Source organism: Symphalangus syndactylus, chromosome 16 (genome assembly GCF_028878055.3).
Source record: "Symphalangus syndactylus isolate Jambi chromosome 16, NHGRI_mSymSyn1-v2.1_pri, whole genome shotgun sequence".
Taxonomy (NCBI): Eukaryota; Metazoa; Chordata; class Mammalia; order Primates; family Hylobatidae; genus Symphalangus; species Symphalangus syndactylus.
Window position 1 is genome coordinate 72,566,417 of NC_072438.2, and position 14,814 is coordinate 72,581,230.

The 14,814-nt window shown below is 47.7% G+C and overlaps 1 protein-coding gene across 3 annotated transcripts in view; it reads right to left on the minus strand.

Annotated features, from left to right (window-relative positions):
* The window catches only part of PDZD2 (PDZ domain containing 2), a 483,697-nt gene that overhangs the window by 361,505 nt on the left and 107,378 nt on the right, over positions 1-14,814 (minus strand). Inside the window, exon 1 of one of the 3 annotated variants that reach the window (XM_063619887.1) lies at positions 13,427-13,846. The exons of the other annotated variants lie outside the window; for them this stretch is intronic. The gene's annotated coding sequence lies outside the window, so the exon portion shown is untranslated. Of the gene's footprint in view, positions 1-13,426; positions 13,847-14,814 lie in introns of those variants that run through there. 3 annotated transcript variants of the gene reach the window in all.

Consider the following 14,814-nt stretch of genomic DNA (forward strand, 5'->3'; position numbering starts at 1 on the left):
CCACCCCATTTGGAAGAATCTGGCTCTTCCCTTTCTCTCATCCTGCAATCAGTCACCAAACTAATATTCCAGTCTAAAACGCTGCTGCCATTGTTATTTTTCCATTTGGGTGACTTTTCATTGTGGTTGCTTTCCCGTATTATCTCCCTAAATTAAGAACCTACAACATCACATTTGAATTTTCCATCCTGATATTCAAGACTCTTTACAATTCAACCCCTACTTTTCCAACCTACACCTCTTACACAGCACCACTCCCGTCACCACCACCCCTACTGTGTCCCCCTCCCCACACGGAGTGAACACATTCCCACCTTAGAGCTTCTGCCCGACTGTTGACTTCTAGAATGCTCTTCCTCCCTCCTCTACTCTTTCACTCAACAAATTATTTATTTATTTATTTATTTAGAGACAGGGTCTTGCTCTTGTCGCCTAGGCTGGAGTGCAATGGTGTGATCTTGGGTCACTGCAACCTCTGCCTCGTGGGCTCAAGCGATTCTCCCACCTCAGCCTCCCAAGTAGCTGGGATTACAGGCATACACCACCACATCTGGCTAATTTTCTATTTGTAGTAGAGATGGGGTTTCACCATGTTGGCTAGACTGGTCTTGAACTCCTGGTTTCAAGTGATCTGCCCGACTTGGCCTCTCAAAGTGCTGGGATTACAGGTGTAAGCCACCACGCCTGGCCTCTCACTCAACAAATATTTATTGCGGTGACTCTGTGCTGGGCACTAAGTGCTTAGGATACATGAGTGGACAAAATAAAGATCCGTCCCTGAGGATGCTGCCTTCCTATTGCTCTACAATCCACACCCATCCCATTCTTTGAAATCTACCTCGAATCCCACTTTCTCCCAAAGATCTCCATGATAACCTAGGCATGTCTAATTTCTTCCTTATTTTTATAGTTCATGATGCTTACTGTTGGCACTGTACGCCTAGGCTCACCATTATATACTGCCTTGAATTGTTTTCTGATTATTCCTGTAGGCTTGTTTCATGCAACTCCTGAAATTATTTCATGCCAGAAACTGTGTTTGGTTCGTTGTTGTTCAAGCACCTAGCATGCTGTCAGCACATTTCCTGAGAATCATGCTGAGTGCCCTGTAGATGCTCAGTAAATATACGTTTTAATGCAATTGTGCCTGAGTTCAACATAAGAGCTACTAACGCAATGGCCACTTAATTAAGGACAACTCTCCTCCCACTCTGGGTCTGCTTCCTTAAAGAGGTGCCAGCAAACACTCCCCACTCCTCCTCCCATCTGCTTTACCGGGAGCAGAACCTGAAGCTGCACCCCTGAGCTGCTCTGCAAATGCAGAGTCCTGAGGTTGGAAGATGCTGTGTAAACCGTATCTCCTTTTGGAAATTCATAATACATGTATTCATTTTTGATGATCTTTTATTTGAAGGCATCAGAATGAATGAAAAAGACACAGTCTTTGCTCTTACCAAACACATCCTATTAAGAGTTCTGAGGCCAGGCGCAGTGGCTCATGCCTGTAATCCCAACGCTTTGGGAGGCAGAGGCGAGAGGATCGCCTGAGGTCAGGAGTTTGAGACCAGCCTGGCCAACATGGTGAAACCCATCTCTACTAAAAATACAAAAATTGGCCAGGAGTGGTGGCATGCATCTGTAGTCCCAGCTACTCAGGAGGCTGATGCAGGAGAATCGTTTGAACCTGGGAGGCGGAGGTTGCAGTGAGCTGAGATCATACCACTGCACTCCAGCCTGGGCAATAGAGTGAGTCTCAAAAAAAAAAAAAAAAAAAAAAAAAAAAAAAAAAAAAAAGAATTCTGAGAAGTCCCTTGGCAAGGGGGTTTTAGGTATGTGTATCTGTGTTTTCCCAAACCATTCCCACCTCCCACTTTTGGAGAATCACCTAACAACGTTCCATGGGCCACATGTTGGCCTCTGACTACAGCGTCAGCAAATCAGGCTAAAGCAAAATGTAGGATGAAAGAATAAAGAACTTATCTTTTAATTTCATACTAGGAAATTTCACTCCCGCTGAAGCCTCGAAGAGCTGGGTGTGTGTGCACTACCAGCTGTTCAAATGCATCCTTTTAAAAACACTCTGTGGTTCTGAGCAGGGTGGTCACAATACACTTCAATCCTGCAGTAGCTAGTTCACGCTGTTCCTCCCCGGCTCCCAGAAATAACAACAATGGGAGGAGGCGGAGGAGGGGGTGGGCACGGCAAGGGGAGGTGGGGGCTGATGATGAGAAGTGCTGGCGTGGGGGAGCTCACCACTCCTGGGTTCTAAGAGTCTTGCTCGTGGGGTTAAAATTGGGGCAGAGCTAATGGCTCATCCAGTGTGAGGACCTGTTGGAAATGGAGGTGGAAGAGGAGGAGGGAGTGGGAAACACAGCCAAGCAGGACCAGGAACACAGTGTAGCCAGGGGCGCGTGCGGAGGCGGGTGCGGAACAGCAGGATGCTTTCTCTAACACTTTTTTTGCTCTACCATTTTGCTTTCAAAGCAGAGGCCATACACTTTCCATACTTTGGGAGGAAATGGGTAGATTCTGAAATGGACACATCTACCCACCTGAGGTGCTTTCTCCACCCTTCAAACTCTGGAGAATGAAGATAGAAGGGGCCAGGTTAAGACGAGGATGGAGGAAAGGGAGGGAGGAGGACTCTTCCAAGGAACACATCTTGGGAAACTCAAAATCAGAGGCATTTCTAAGTCCCTTCCTGCTTGAAGGTAATGCGTGATTAAGGGCTTGTACCAGGCAGGCATGTGTAGGGCCCGAGCGTGAGAGTAGAATCTTCTGGGGCCCATCGGCCGGTCATGTCCCTCCTCCCCTCTTAGTGCTTTCAGCCTAGAACCTGCGCCCACGCCACATGTGCTCTCTGTCCCCCCAGGGTAGGGCCTGGACGTGCTCCTTCGTGGTCCATTTCCAGACCCCGCATGCGTCTGCTGAGCTCTGGGGAGGCCTTCATGGAGGCACCTCCCTGGCCTGTAAGGCTGCCCAACCCTAATTCCATCTCCAGTGCCGTTGGCGCTCTTTCCAGCAGTCACTGGGCACGCCTTCCAAGGTGCTTTGAAGCACTCATGGACTGAACAAGATTTGTTGAGCCCCTGCTAAGTATCAGGCTCAGAGAAGACACAAAATACAAATGAGTTAAGGTCCAGGCTCTTGAAAAGTTTAGAATCCAGTGTGGTCCAGAGCAGGAGGAGGCATGCCCTGAGAGAGGCACCTGAAAAACCCCGGGAGCTCTTGGATGGAGCTGCCAGCGCCTGTCAGGCGAGACGTACAAAACAGATGAGCCCCGGCCTGGGCAGGGACTGCTGTGGGCAGAAGGGACCAGACATGTGGAATGAATTAGGGAGACAGACAAGAGCTGGAATTAACAGTGCAATAAAAACAAGAGTTAATTCACCCTCAGAAGCCAGAGCACTTTATAGGGCATGAAGCTGGGCTGGGCAGCTTCATGGCAGAAAAACAACAGCCCAGCACCGCTGGCATGGGCGGCTTTGCGGGGAGGGAAGGGGACAGAGTTGGTGTTGACCTCACAGGTGGCAAATGACAGCCTGGACAGGGGAAGTGTCTCCAGTGTTTTGGCTTGTCCTGAGCCCATAACAAAACGACCTGTGACCATTCTCTTTCACTTAAGACTCTTTAAGAAATGTGCTGAGCTATTCAGGAGCGTCACCTCAGTCAATTAGCAGGCGTCACCTCAGCCAATTAGCCACACTAGCCACTGAGCACTTCCATTCACATATTCTTTTTTTTTTTTTTTTTTTTTTTGAGGCAGAGTCTTGCTCTGTTGCCCAGGCTGGAGTGCAGTGGCGCAATCTCGGCTCCACTGCAAGCTCCGCCTCTCAGGTTTATACTATTCTCCTGCCACAGCCTCCTGAGTAGCTGGGACTACAGGTGCCCGCCACCACGCCTGGCTAATTTTTTTGTATTTTTATTAGAGATAGGGTTTCACCGTGTTAGCCAGGATGGTCTTGATCTCCTGACCTCATGATCTGCTCGCCTCAGCCTCCCAAAGTGCTGGGATTACAGGCGTGAGCCACCGTGCCTGGCCTTTTATTTGTTGTTTTAAATGAGAAGAGGACTCATCTGTCATCCAGTTTGGAGTGCAGTAGTGTGGTCATAGCTCACTGCAGCCTGGAGCTCCTGGGCTCAAGCAATCCTGTCTCGGCCTCCTGAGTAGCTGGGATTATAGGCATGCACCACCATGCCCAGCTAATTTTTAAAAATGTTTTGTAGAGACAGGGTCTTGCCATGTTTCTTAGACTGGTCTCAAACTCCTGGCCTCACGTGATCCTCCCACTGCATCCTCCCAAAGTGCTGGGATTACAGGCATGAACCGCCCCACCCAGCCACATATTCTTAATATGCTGTAACTACAGGCCCTGGCCAACTGTGGACACAAAATTAAATTCCAAAATGTATATAGTGGTGTTTTTACTTTGTTTCTTTATTCATATTTGCTTAATTAACTGGATTCCTCACAGCACTGTCTCTTCCAATGCCTGCCCTAGGGCATGTGTGTCTTTTGCCTGGCGCCCAGCAGGGCCAACTTAGAAGAAATTGGGCCTTCCCCACATGTAAGGCAGTGCAGGTGTCCAGTGGTGCCTGGCAGGGCCATGGATACTGAGCCAGCACAGTGTCGCCTAGACCATCTCTGCCAGGGTCCCAGCTGTCATACTGCCACCACCTTTCCCCAGCTCCTATGTTCACCCCCCTGTTCACTCTGTGGGGTGCCCAGGATCCTATAATCCATTCTCTTTCTGCTCCGAGTATCCAGAGGAGGTCTGGTATCCACCAAGCACTAGAGTGTCCCCACAGCTCCCCTAGCCACAGGCCCACAGTGGCCACAGGACTTCTTGTGGGCCCAAGGACATGGCTGATGAGTGCTGCTGGGAGGTCTTGCCAAGCTCCTCTATCCCTTCCTTTAATTACTCACCAAATATGAATGAATAATAATAGTATGCATTGGTAGTGCTGGGAATGTGGTGCTGAACAAACTAGAAATGGTCCTTATCCTCAGAGAGAAGACAGCTTCTGGATCTTTCTCTGAGTGCACACTGGCCTTTAGGAAAAGTCTGACGTTTTCTAAGCCACCTTCACTCCAGGCTGTATCTCAAGCATCTCTTACGTTGGAGGTAAGTGCATGACCTGGAGGCAGGCACAGGCACCCCCGGGTCCTGGAGGGGCTGGGGCTTCTGCGCTTCTCCGTTCCATCCTTTCTGAGTGCTGTCCTTGCCTTCCTCATCATGACTGACCTTTCGAGTGTCCCATTCCTCTACAGGCCGGGCATTTCTGGAGGTCTAAATTGCAGCCCTTCACACATCAGTGGTCAGCACATTTTCAAGCCTTTTAAAGACATCTGAAGACATAGTTTTCTGTAGCAAATACCGAGACCCAATAACACTAGGAGTTGGAGTCAATGAGGGCAGTTGTCTATTACCAAGGCCATGTCTAACTCTTAACAGCAGTAAATACATAGCCTTTTACTCCGCTGCTTGGCCCCGCTCCTCCTCTGTGCTGCGCGCTCATGACATAGCCCAGCCAGGCCACATTCATCAGCTGTTAATAGCTGCCATTTAGAAGCTTTTATTCCATTTCACAGAGAGATGAGCAAATTTTGTTTCAGGAAAAGAGGGGCATGTTTTCCCTTATCAATGAATCTATTACTTATGTTAGATTCAGTCCTTTTTAAAGATGTTTAAGAAAACAAAAGCTGCAAAAAAAAAAAAAGACACACCACCTAAAGACTAAAAAAAAAATTAAGTGATCTAGATAGCTAACATTTACTGATGCGTAGAGTTGGAGCCTCCAGGAACAAAGTGTACTCATTCGAGGAGAGAGAGAAGCAGAATACAGCCATCTGATTAGCTTTGTTGTAGGCGACATTTGTACAAAATGGGATATCCTACGCCGACTACCTTCAAACTGTGCAAGCACCACCGCCCCCCGCCCCAAAATGCCGGTTAAAATGGCCATTGCTGACTCCCAAGCCCAAAGAAACCTCTTCAGGCTTAATGTTTCCGTTTTTACCCCTACCCATTCTTCCTATGTTATAATTTGCTCTCATCCATAACAAAAACAAAAAAACATCCAGAAACAGTGGTCGAAGCAAAGGCAGCTCAGAAACCAGCACAAATAAGGAGCTGTTTGTCATCGGTGGGGAACCAGACCACGAGTTCTGAACATCTGCGGTTTGTCCAGAGGGTGGACCCTGGGAAACCTACACAAGGCGGCCATCAGTCGGCCACGGGTTGCTGCTTCCCTGTCATTGCCTGTGCTGCCTGTAATTTTCAAGCAGGATGCCCCACATCACACAACATCAACATCCTTCTCTGCGCTTTTTATAACATCAATGCTGAGTTTTCGCTGAACAAGCCCTCACTTGTCCAAGCCTCAGTTAGTCTGTTGTATAACATATGTAAATTGGTATTTTTATTGACTTTTGAAACACACCAATGTTGTTCTAGGAGGAATTTCATGTCATTTCACAGAAACACTTAGGTTATGCATTGCAAGCACCGGAAGGGACTTTCGTGGTCCTGTAATTTAACCTACTCATCTAGCCAGTGTGGAAATGAGGCCAGGAGAAGTGAGTGAGTATCTGATCCAAGTATACACAGATCTTTCCAGAAAGAGTTGCAATCAAAATTCAGGCTCTCTGACTTCTGAACCAGAGCTCTTTTTACTCAAGGAGACCAAAGAAAAGACTTAATCTTTTAAAGGCATGCTCTACTGGCTATAAGAAAAAAGGAGAGAAAATTACTTAAAATACAGAAAGAAGCTGGAAGCCTGATGATAGCCAATTAAGTTAATACACCCTCCTAATTAAACCTTCTCCACAGAAACCAAATTATAGAATTTGAGTTCCTTGCGTCTTTTGCAATAGAATCCCTAATGAGCCGTGGGGAGACCCAAAGGTGAAGGAGAGGAAAAAGACAACCGAGAGCCTCGAAAATTCAGCCTCAGACTCTTCATGCCTGGGGCACAAAGGGATGCCCATCATCCGCCCTCTCCTCCGATGGCCCATGGCTACAGGGGGCATCTGATTTGTCATCCCTGTGGTTCCATATCAGGATGGGGTGGGGGCTGCACAGGTCCCTAGCAGCTGTCCCCTTCTGAAGAGGGTGTGAGGATCAATGAGTGACTGGTTGCCAAGGGCTGCAGGCAGAGGCTGCAAGGCACCATGTTAAGCCCAACATCATTATTATTAAACCTACAATTTAAACCCAATAATACTTTACAGAAGGCTGCAGCCTCCATTTAAATCACTCCTGGAGGAAAAGAAAAAGCCTGTGATACAGAGTTCAAGGCAAACTAGAGAAGCACTTATGCCATATGAAGCTGGGATTTGGGCCCACAATAATGATAGTAACCCTGGGATTCTCACTCAGAGGGAAGCAGAACAATGGGATGCTAATGCTGGAGAATAAAAACAAGATGCAGACATCCTCCTTATAGGAGAAGCATCTAGATGTCCTGGAGATTTTGAAATAAGTTTATTCATTTTCCTCAGCAGGAGAAGGCCTAACACCTCCGTGAGGTCCAAACTGGTAACAGGGCTCTCCCAATGATGCTGCCTGAAAAAAAAAAGAATAGAATCACTTGCTAACATCTAGAAATCAGGATTGTCCATGCAAAAAGTCTGAATTTGCAGCCTCTCTTGAAAAATCTATTATCCAGCGATACTGTGGGTTATCTGGAGCCAAACTTGGCTGTCAACTTTTTATTTATTTATTTATTTATTTATTTATTTATTTAGAGACAGTGTCTCACTCTGTTGCCCAGGCTGGAGTGCAGTAGTGCAATTTCAGCCCACTGCAACCTCCACCTCCCGGGATTCAAGCAATTCTCGTGCCTCAGCCTCCTGAGAAGCTGAGACTACACATGCGTGCCACTATGCCCAGCTAATTTTTGTATTTTTAGAGACAGGGTTTTCCTATGTTGGCTAGGCTGGTCTTGAACTCCTGACCTAAAGTGATCCACCCTGCTGTCAACTGTAGATGAATGAATGGGGCACAGGCTCTCTTATTTACCCCAGTCTCCACCACTCCCTATTGCCTCCTGGCATAGAAAACCTGCATCCGTGCCCCTTATCATGCACGTATGCTTTTGTCTTGTGCTTTTGCTTAAAGAGAGTTATGAAGAAAGTGAAATCTGTCTTATAATGGTACCTCTATAAAAATTTTTCTTATATTTATCTCACTTCATTTATTTGTTATCTACCTGATACCTCATAGACATTTAATTGTTTGATTTCTAATCCAAATTTCCTTCCAGAGACAAGTGTCCTACAGCAGCTGCTGAAAATACCAATCATAAGGAAAGTCCATTTTAATTCAAATAATAATCATCAAGTGCCTACTGGGGTCAAGAGGCTGTGCTGGCCTTGGAGGAGGGGTTCAAGGCTAACTAAGGTCCATGGTTTCCACTGTGAGCATTTCAGCTCAGAAGACTGGGTATGACCATTGAGAAGATGTTGGCGTAAGAAAGGCACCAACCACTATGGGGTTCAGAGGAGGGAGCAACCACATTCTGGCTGAGACATCAGGAAAAACCATATCTAAGAAATAGTATTTGAAACAGGCTTCAAAGAAGGGTGATATCTTGACAAGTAAATAAGAAAAGCAAGAGAAACCTGCTCAAGGACAAGCATGGTGGCTCATGCCTATAATCCCAGCACTTTGGAAGGCTGAGGTATGAGCATCAGTTGAGCTCAGGAGTTCAAGACCAGCCTGAGCAACATAAGGAGACTCCATCTCTGGGGAAAAAAAAAACACACAACTTATTTTATTTATTTATTTATTTATTTATTTTTGAGACAGAGTGTCCTTGTGTTGCCCAGGCTGGAGTGCAGTGGCACGATCTCAGCTCACTGAAGCCTCTGCCTCCCAGGTTCAAGAGATTCTCCTGCCTCAGCCTCCCAAGTAGCTGCGACTACAGGTGTCCACCACCATGCCTGGCTAATTTTTGTATTTTTAGTAGAGACGGGGTTTCACCATGTTGGCCAGCCTGGTCTTGAACTCTTGACCTCAGGTGATTCGCCTGCCCTGGCCTCCCAAAGTGCTGGGATTACAGGCACGAGCCACCATGCCCAGACTCGACAAAAAAATTTTAAAAACTAGCCGGGCATGGTGGCACACACCTGTACTCCTGGCTACTTGGGAGGTTGTGGTAGGAGGATCACTTGAGTCCAGGAGGTCGAGATTGAAGTGAGCTATGACTACACCACTGCACTCCAGACTAAGTGATAAAGCAAGACCTTGTCTCAAAAAAAAAACAAAAAAACACCAAAACAATAAAATAAACGAACAAAAAATACAAAGAGAGAGAGAGAAATCTGCTCGAGAGAAAATGAGGAGAGTATGTACAAAGGCAGAGAAGCATTGGGGTGCAGGGAACAGTGAGAAATCCTCCCTCAAAGATGGTTAAACTTGGAAAGGGAGGAGTTAGGCAGTTGAACTTCTGGATTCTGTTCCCACCTCCTCCCCCAGCCCAGCTTCAAAGAGGCAGAGGCGGCATCTTAACTACCTGATGACAGCTGAGTGATGCAGAAGGGCCACCCTCACAAAAATCTCATGCCTCAAGAGCACCCAAACCACCTCTCCCAGTATGCTGATGCCAAGGAACTGGGGGCAGGCTCAGTGTTACTGATCCACAGTCCTGGCTGCTCATGTCTCTGGTATTTAATGCAGCACCAGCTGGGACCCAGGTCCCTGCTAGTGGTATGCCTCATTATGAGGCATGGATCCTGCTTTCATCCAAAGGAAACTTACAAGCAGGAAATTTGCAAACACATGGGCTTACCATCATCTTTCCACGCAATTCCTGATATAAAAGCCTTAAGAGTTCAGACTTGGCTCCCCACCTTATCCATCCTCAAAACCCAGTCTCTCACCTTCAAAATGCATCGTGGGCCCAAAGTCTTTTCATTGGCTTCATTGCTGTCATCAAAGCACAAGCCCCCATCATTTCCCAGCTAGACCTCTTAATTGCAAGGTCCCCTGCAAGGGCCTCTTAACTGTTCTCCTTGCTCCTGCTCTAACTCCTGTCGCCTATTCTCCACACTGGAGAAACGGCCAATTTAATCATGCCACTCTCTTTTTTTTTTTTTGGAGATGTAGTTTCACTCTTGTCGCCCAGGCCAGAGTGCAACGGTGTGATCTTGGCTCACTGCCACCTCCGCCTCCCAGGTTCAAACGATTCTCCTGCTTCAGCTTCCGAGTAGCTGAGACTACAGGCGTGCGCCACCATGCCCGGCTAATTTTGTATTTTTAGTAGAGACAGGGTTTCACCATGTTGGCCAGGCTGGTCTCAAACTCCTGACCTCAGGTGATCCACCTGCCTTGGCCTCCCAAAGTGCTGGGATTACAGGCGTGAGCCGCCGTGCCTGGCCTATGCCACTCTTACTCAAAACCACCAAATGGCATCCCTTCATACCTAGCACAAAACCTGAAGTCTTCACTGTGGCTCTCAAAGTGCTGCACAACATTACCCCTGACTACCTCTTCCCCACAACCCACCCAACTCGCTCCACTCCAGCCACAGTCAATCAGGTATTTACTGAATGCCTGCCAAGTGCCCGGCAGCCCCTTTCACTGGTGGGAATGCACCAGGAACAGTGGCGCCTTGCTCTGTCTTGAATACAGGAAAAGTGCCCCTGCCTCAGGCCCTTTGCAGTTGCTGTTCCCTCTGCCTGAAACCATCCGTGGATCTCCACTCAGACCTTCCCAAATATCCTCCCTGGAGTGGCGCCCCTCAGGACCCCGCTCCTCACCCTCCCGGCACCCATCCTTGGTGGACCCTCATATTACACATGCACTTGCACGTTGTGTTCACGCTTTGTCTCCTCTACTGGAATGCAACCTCCATGAGGACAGGGTTCCTGTTTGTTTTGTTCGCCGTAGCATTCCTGCATCTGGTGAGTGTTGGGTACATCACAACTGCTTACTATTTACTGCATGACTGAAATAAGAGCTAATCCATAGGGCCCTGCCCAAAGGAGCTAGCAGAACTCAGAAAGGAGGATGTACAGGGGAGCTGAAGCAGGTAAGAGGGAGCTGGGGGGGGCACGCTGGGCTCCAAAGGCCACTGGTGGTGGAGATCAAGTCAGACAAGAGTGAGGACTTTCTCAAGTGGAGAAAAGCCATGACTGGAAGCGTAGGATTTGGCATGGCAGCTGCTAGAGATGGCAAACTGGCCCATGTGACCCTAAAGTCAGTTCCTGGGGATTCCTGGCAGATGATGATGAAGTTGGACAAGAAGGACAGGATAAGTTGCTGTGGGTTTCAAAGGGCTGATTGTTTAAAAAATCATTTGCATCTCCAGAAATCCTGATTCTGCAGTCCTGGATGGCCCCAGGTTTCGGAGCCACTGTCCAGAGGACCCTGCAAGCCCAAAGATAAACAACATCATAGCGGGATGCCAGTTTTCTAAGGAACACTGTCTTTCTCCTTATCCCCACTGAGAGCCTCACCGGGAAGGGAAAGCCATGCGCGGCTCACCTGGGGGAAGGAGTGGTCCTGTGGGATGGGAGAAGCCTGTGGAGCAACCCAGGGACACTTGGGAAGAGCATAATGGAGTGCAGCTGAGCACTAGGAAGGTGAAGACATTACAATCACACTGTCACAACCGGGTGCGGAGGCTCATGCCTGTAATCCCAGCACTTTGGGAGGCCCAGGCAGTCAGATCACAAGGTCAGGAGTTCGAGACCAGCCTGGCCAACATGGTGAAACGCTGTCTCTACTAAAAATACAAAAATTAGCCAGGCATGGTGGCAGGTGCCTGTAATCCCAGCTACTTGGGAAGCTGAGGCAGGAGAATCACTTGAACCTGGAAGGCTGAGGTTGCAGTGAGCCGAGATCATGCCACTGCACTGCAGCCTGGGTGAATGAGCAAAACTCCATCTCAAAAAAAAAAAAAAAAATCACACAGTGACCTTCTGCACTCTTGAATCAGCTGGGCACAATGGAGACAGATGTCTACCCCAGATTTACTGCCATGCTAATCACTTAACCCCTCTGAGCTTCATTTTCGTATTCACTCACCTATACAAGTCATGGAAAACAAACAAGTATCTGTGGGCCTATGCTGTGTCACTGATCTAGGGCAAAAGATGCACAGGTGAAATATCCTTCCTGCCTCTCAAGGCATGTTCAATGCTACCAGGAGACAGATAAGCAGGGAAACAACTTTAAAACAATAAGCCCTACCTCATAGTATTGCAAAATGTAAGAAGTGAATACAAATTAAGGCCCCCTCTAAGAAATAGAGAGTTAATGAAGTTCTTTGATCTTGCTAGCTTAGGGCTGCTCCTAATTTTAGTGAGTGCTGACAAGGGACTGGAGAACTCCAAGGTCAGGGTTATTCCAGTGCTACTCCAGGCCTAAGAACCAGTGCTCTGCAGGACCAGTGCTGGGCAGAGACACAGAACAGGGCAATCCACCCACATCACACACTCCCAGGTGCAGCAAGCCCAGCCCCACTGGAATTGCAATGCCCAGATAACCTAAAACCTGTCATTGCAATGCAAAGATAACCTCACACCTGGAACTGCAATGCACAGATAACCTAAAACCTTTTCTGAGTCTTTGGTTTCAAACTCCACCCCGACCAAGCGTGTGATCAGAGCTGCTGACAAGCAGCAAACTGGAGAGATTTAAATTTCATCTCCTTTTAATTTTCCCACCCACCCCTTGCCAGGAATGCCTACATGCAGGGAACAGCCTTCCCCAGAAGGATGGCCAGAAGGCAGGCAGCAGGAGAGAAACCCCACAGCTTCTGCTGCTGGGGGCGTCAGAAAGACCCATCCTGCCTTCTCTGAAGAGGAGCCTGAAGGTTCAATGAGAGCAGCTTGGGTTTGGGCTGTTGGAATTATGTGCTATGTTTTGAAAGGCGGATATTGTCTCTGAAACAGCTTGATGACCACTGATTTGGTTCCCCTAGCCACTTTACAGAAGAAGAATGGGGAGTGGCTGGGGAAATGACATGTCCACAGTCATACAAATAATTTGTGAGCAAGTCAGGGCTAGAATCCAAGTCTTCTGACTCCAACGCTCTCATCTCCTATTGGCAAATAGACGCAACAACAGCAAAACAAAAAAATGAATATGTCGTGGTAGGTCAAGGACATTATTTGTCTGATCAAATATCTTGTTGCTCAGTCTGAGAAATGGAGCTAGCACTCTCGAGTGGTTTGTCTGAGCAAGGCCAACACATTTACCACGAAGACAGCCAACTAGACATTTCCAGAATGTACCTCTGCTGGCAAGGGCCAGCCACCCATGGTATCATTTACCATATATAAATAGGCATCATTTTATATTTGTGACTTCAGTCCCACATAGCCTGAGCTTTTTCATGGTAATCTAAGGAATGAGGACCTTCTTGGGAATACAAGTAGATCCAGAGTTTTAACAGAGAAAAAACAATCACATACCTTGGGAATCCCAACTCTCATGCTCGGTCAACAGGTCTATGGGCCATGCTTGAGCACTCTGCCGTGTGGTAGAGAATGCTGGCTGGCAGGTTCCTGGGGCAGGATTACGGGGCTGGGGTATTGGCTAGCTCTCTGAGGTCCATTGGCATAGCCATTCACACCACAGGGAGTGGGAAGGCGACGTGGGCATTTGGAAAACAACTCCTTGAGCATGGTACAAGGATTGGATGGTTCTGCCACCAGGCAGAGCAGAAGTCAGTGTTGGACATGCCCCGGAAGCTGGCCAGAGCCCCCAAGTCATGGAACTCTTACTGTGAACTCCTTCACACAAGCATGGAGGACAAAAGGAGGTGGATGCTTGAGTCACTCGCTGTCAGGTTGGCGAGTTGAGACTGATGGTGTTCAGGACACATTACCCCAAAACACAGCACCTTGTCACCTGAAAAAACAGCAGAAGCAGGGAGGCCACTCTTAACTTCTCCTTGCTGTCCCTACATTCAGAGGAAATGAGCATCCTGTCACTGAAGACACAGGGACACAGAGAAGAATCTGAACAAATAGGCCTTGCTAGGTTCCCTCCGCTCCATTTCCTACCATTAGATCATACCCCCTTTGTCCAATTCTATTTCTCCATGACTATCCATGCTTCACGAAAGCCAAGCACAAAAAACTTACACGTTTACTATTTCTTTGGGTCTTCATTTCCAAAGGCTCTCATGACCTGTAAAACTTTAAAAAAAATTATTTATTTTGAGATGGAATCTTGCTCTGTTGCCCAGGCTGGAATGCAATGGTGCGATCTTGGCTCACTGCAACCTCTGCCTCCCGGGTTCAAACAATTCTCCTGCCTCAGCCTCCCGAGTAGCTGGGATTACAGGCATCCGCCACCACACCTGGCTAATTTTTGTATTTTCAGTAGAGACAGGGTTTGACTATGTTGGTCAGGCTGGTCTCGAACTCCTGACCTCATGATCCCCAACGCCTCAGCCTCCCAAAGTGCTGAGATTACAGGCATGAGCCACCACGCCCAGTGCATGACCTACAAAACTTATATGAAATAAAACTGTATGCTTTTCTCTTGTTAATCTGTCTTTCGTTACAGGGACTCCTGCCACGAACCTAGTCATGGGTAAGGAAATAAATCTTTCCTCCTCTTTGGGAAGAAATCAAAGGGTTCCCTGGAAAGAGTGCAGAGCACAGTGGAAAAGCCTTGCCCAAGTGGCCTCTGAAACTCGGGGTGAGGACACACAGAGCACCTTTCCATTTGAGGATTATCTGCAACGAACCAAGTGTCATAGGTACTTGTTTGCTCCTGTTGTCCTTGGATAATAGTACCCCTTTTACTCTCAAGTATCCTAATTTTATGAAAAATCACTGGTCACAGTACC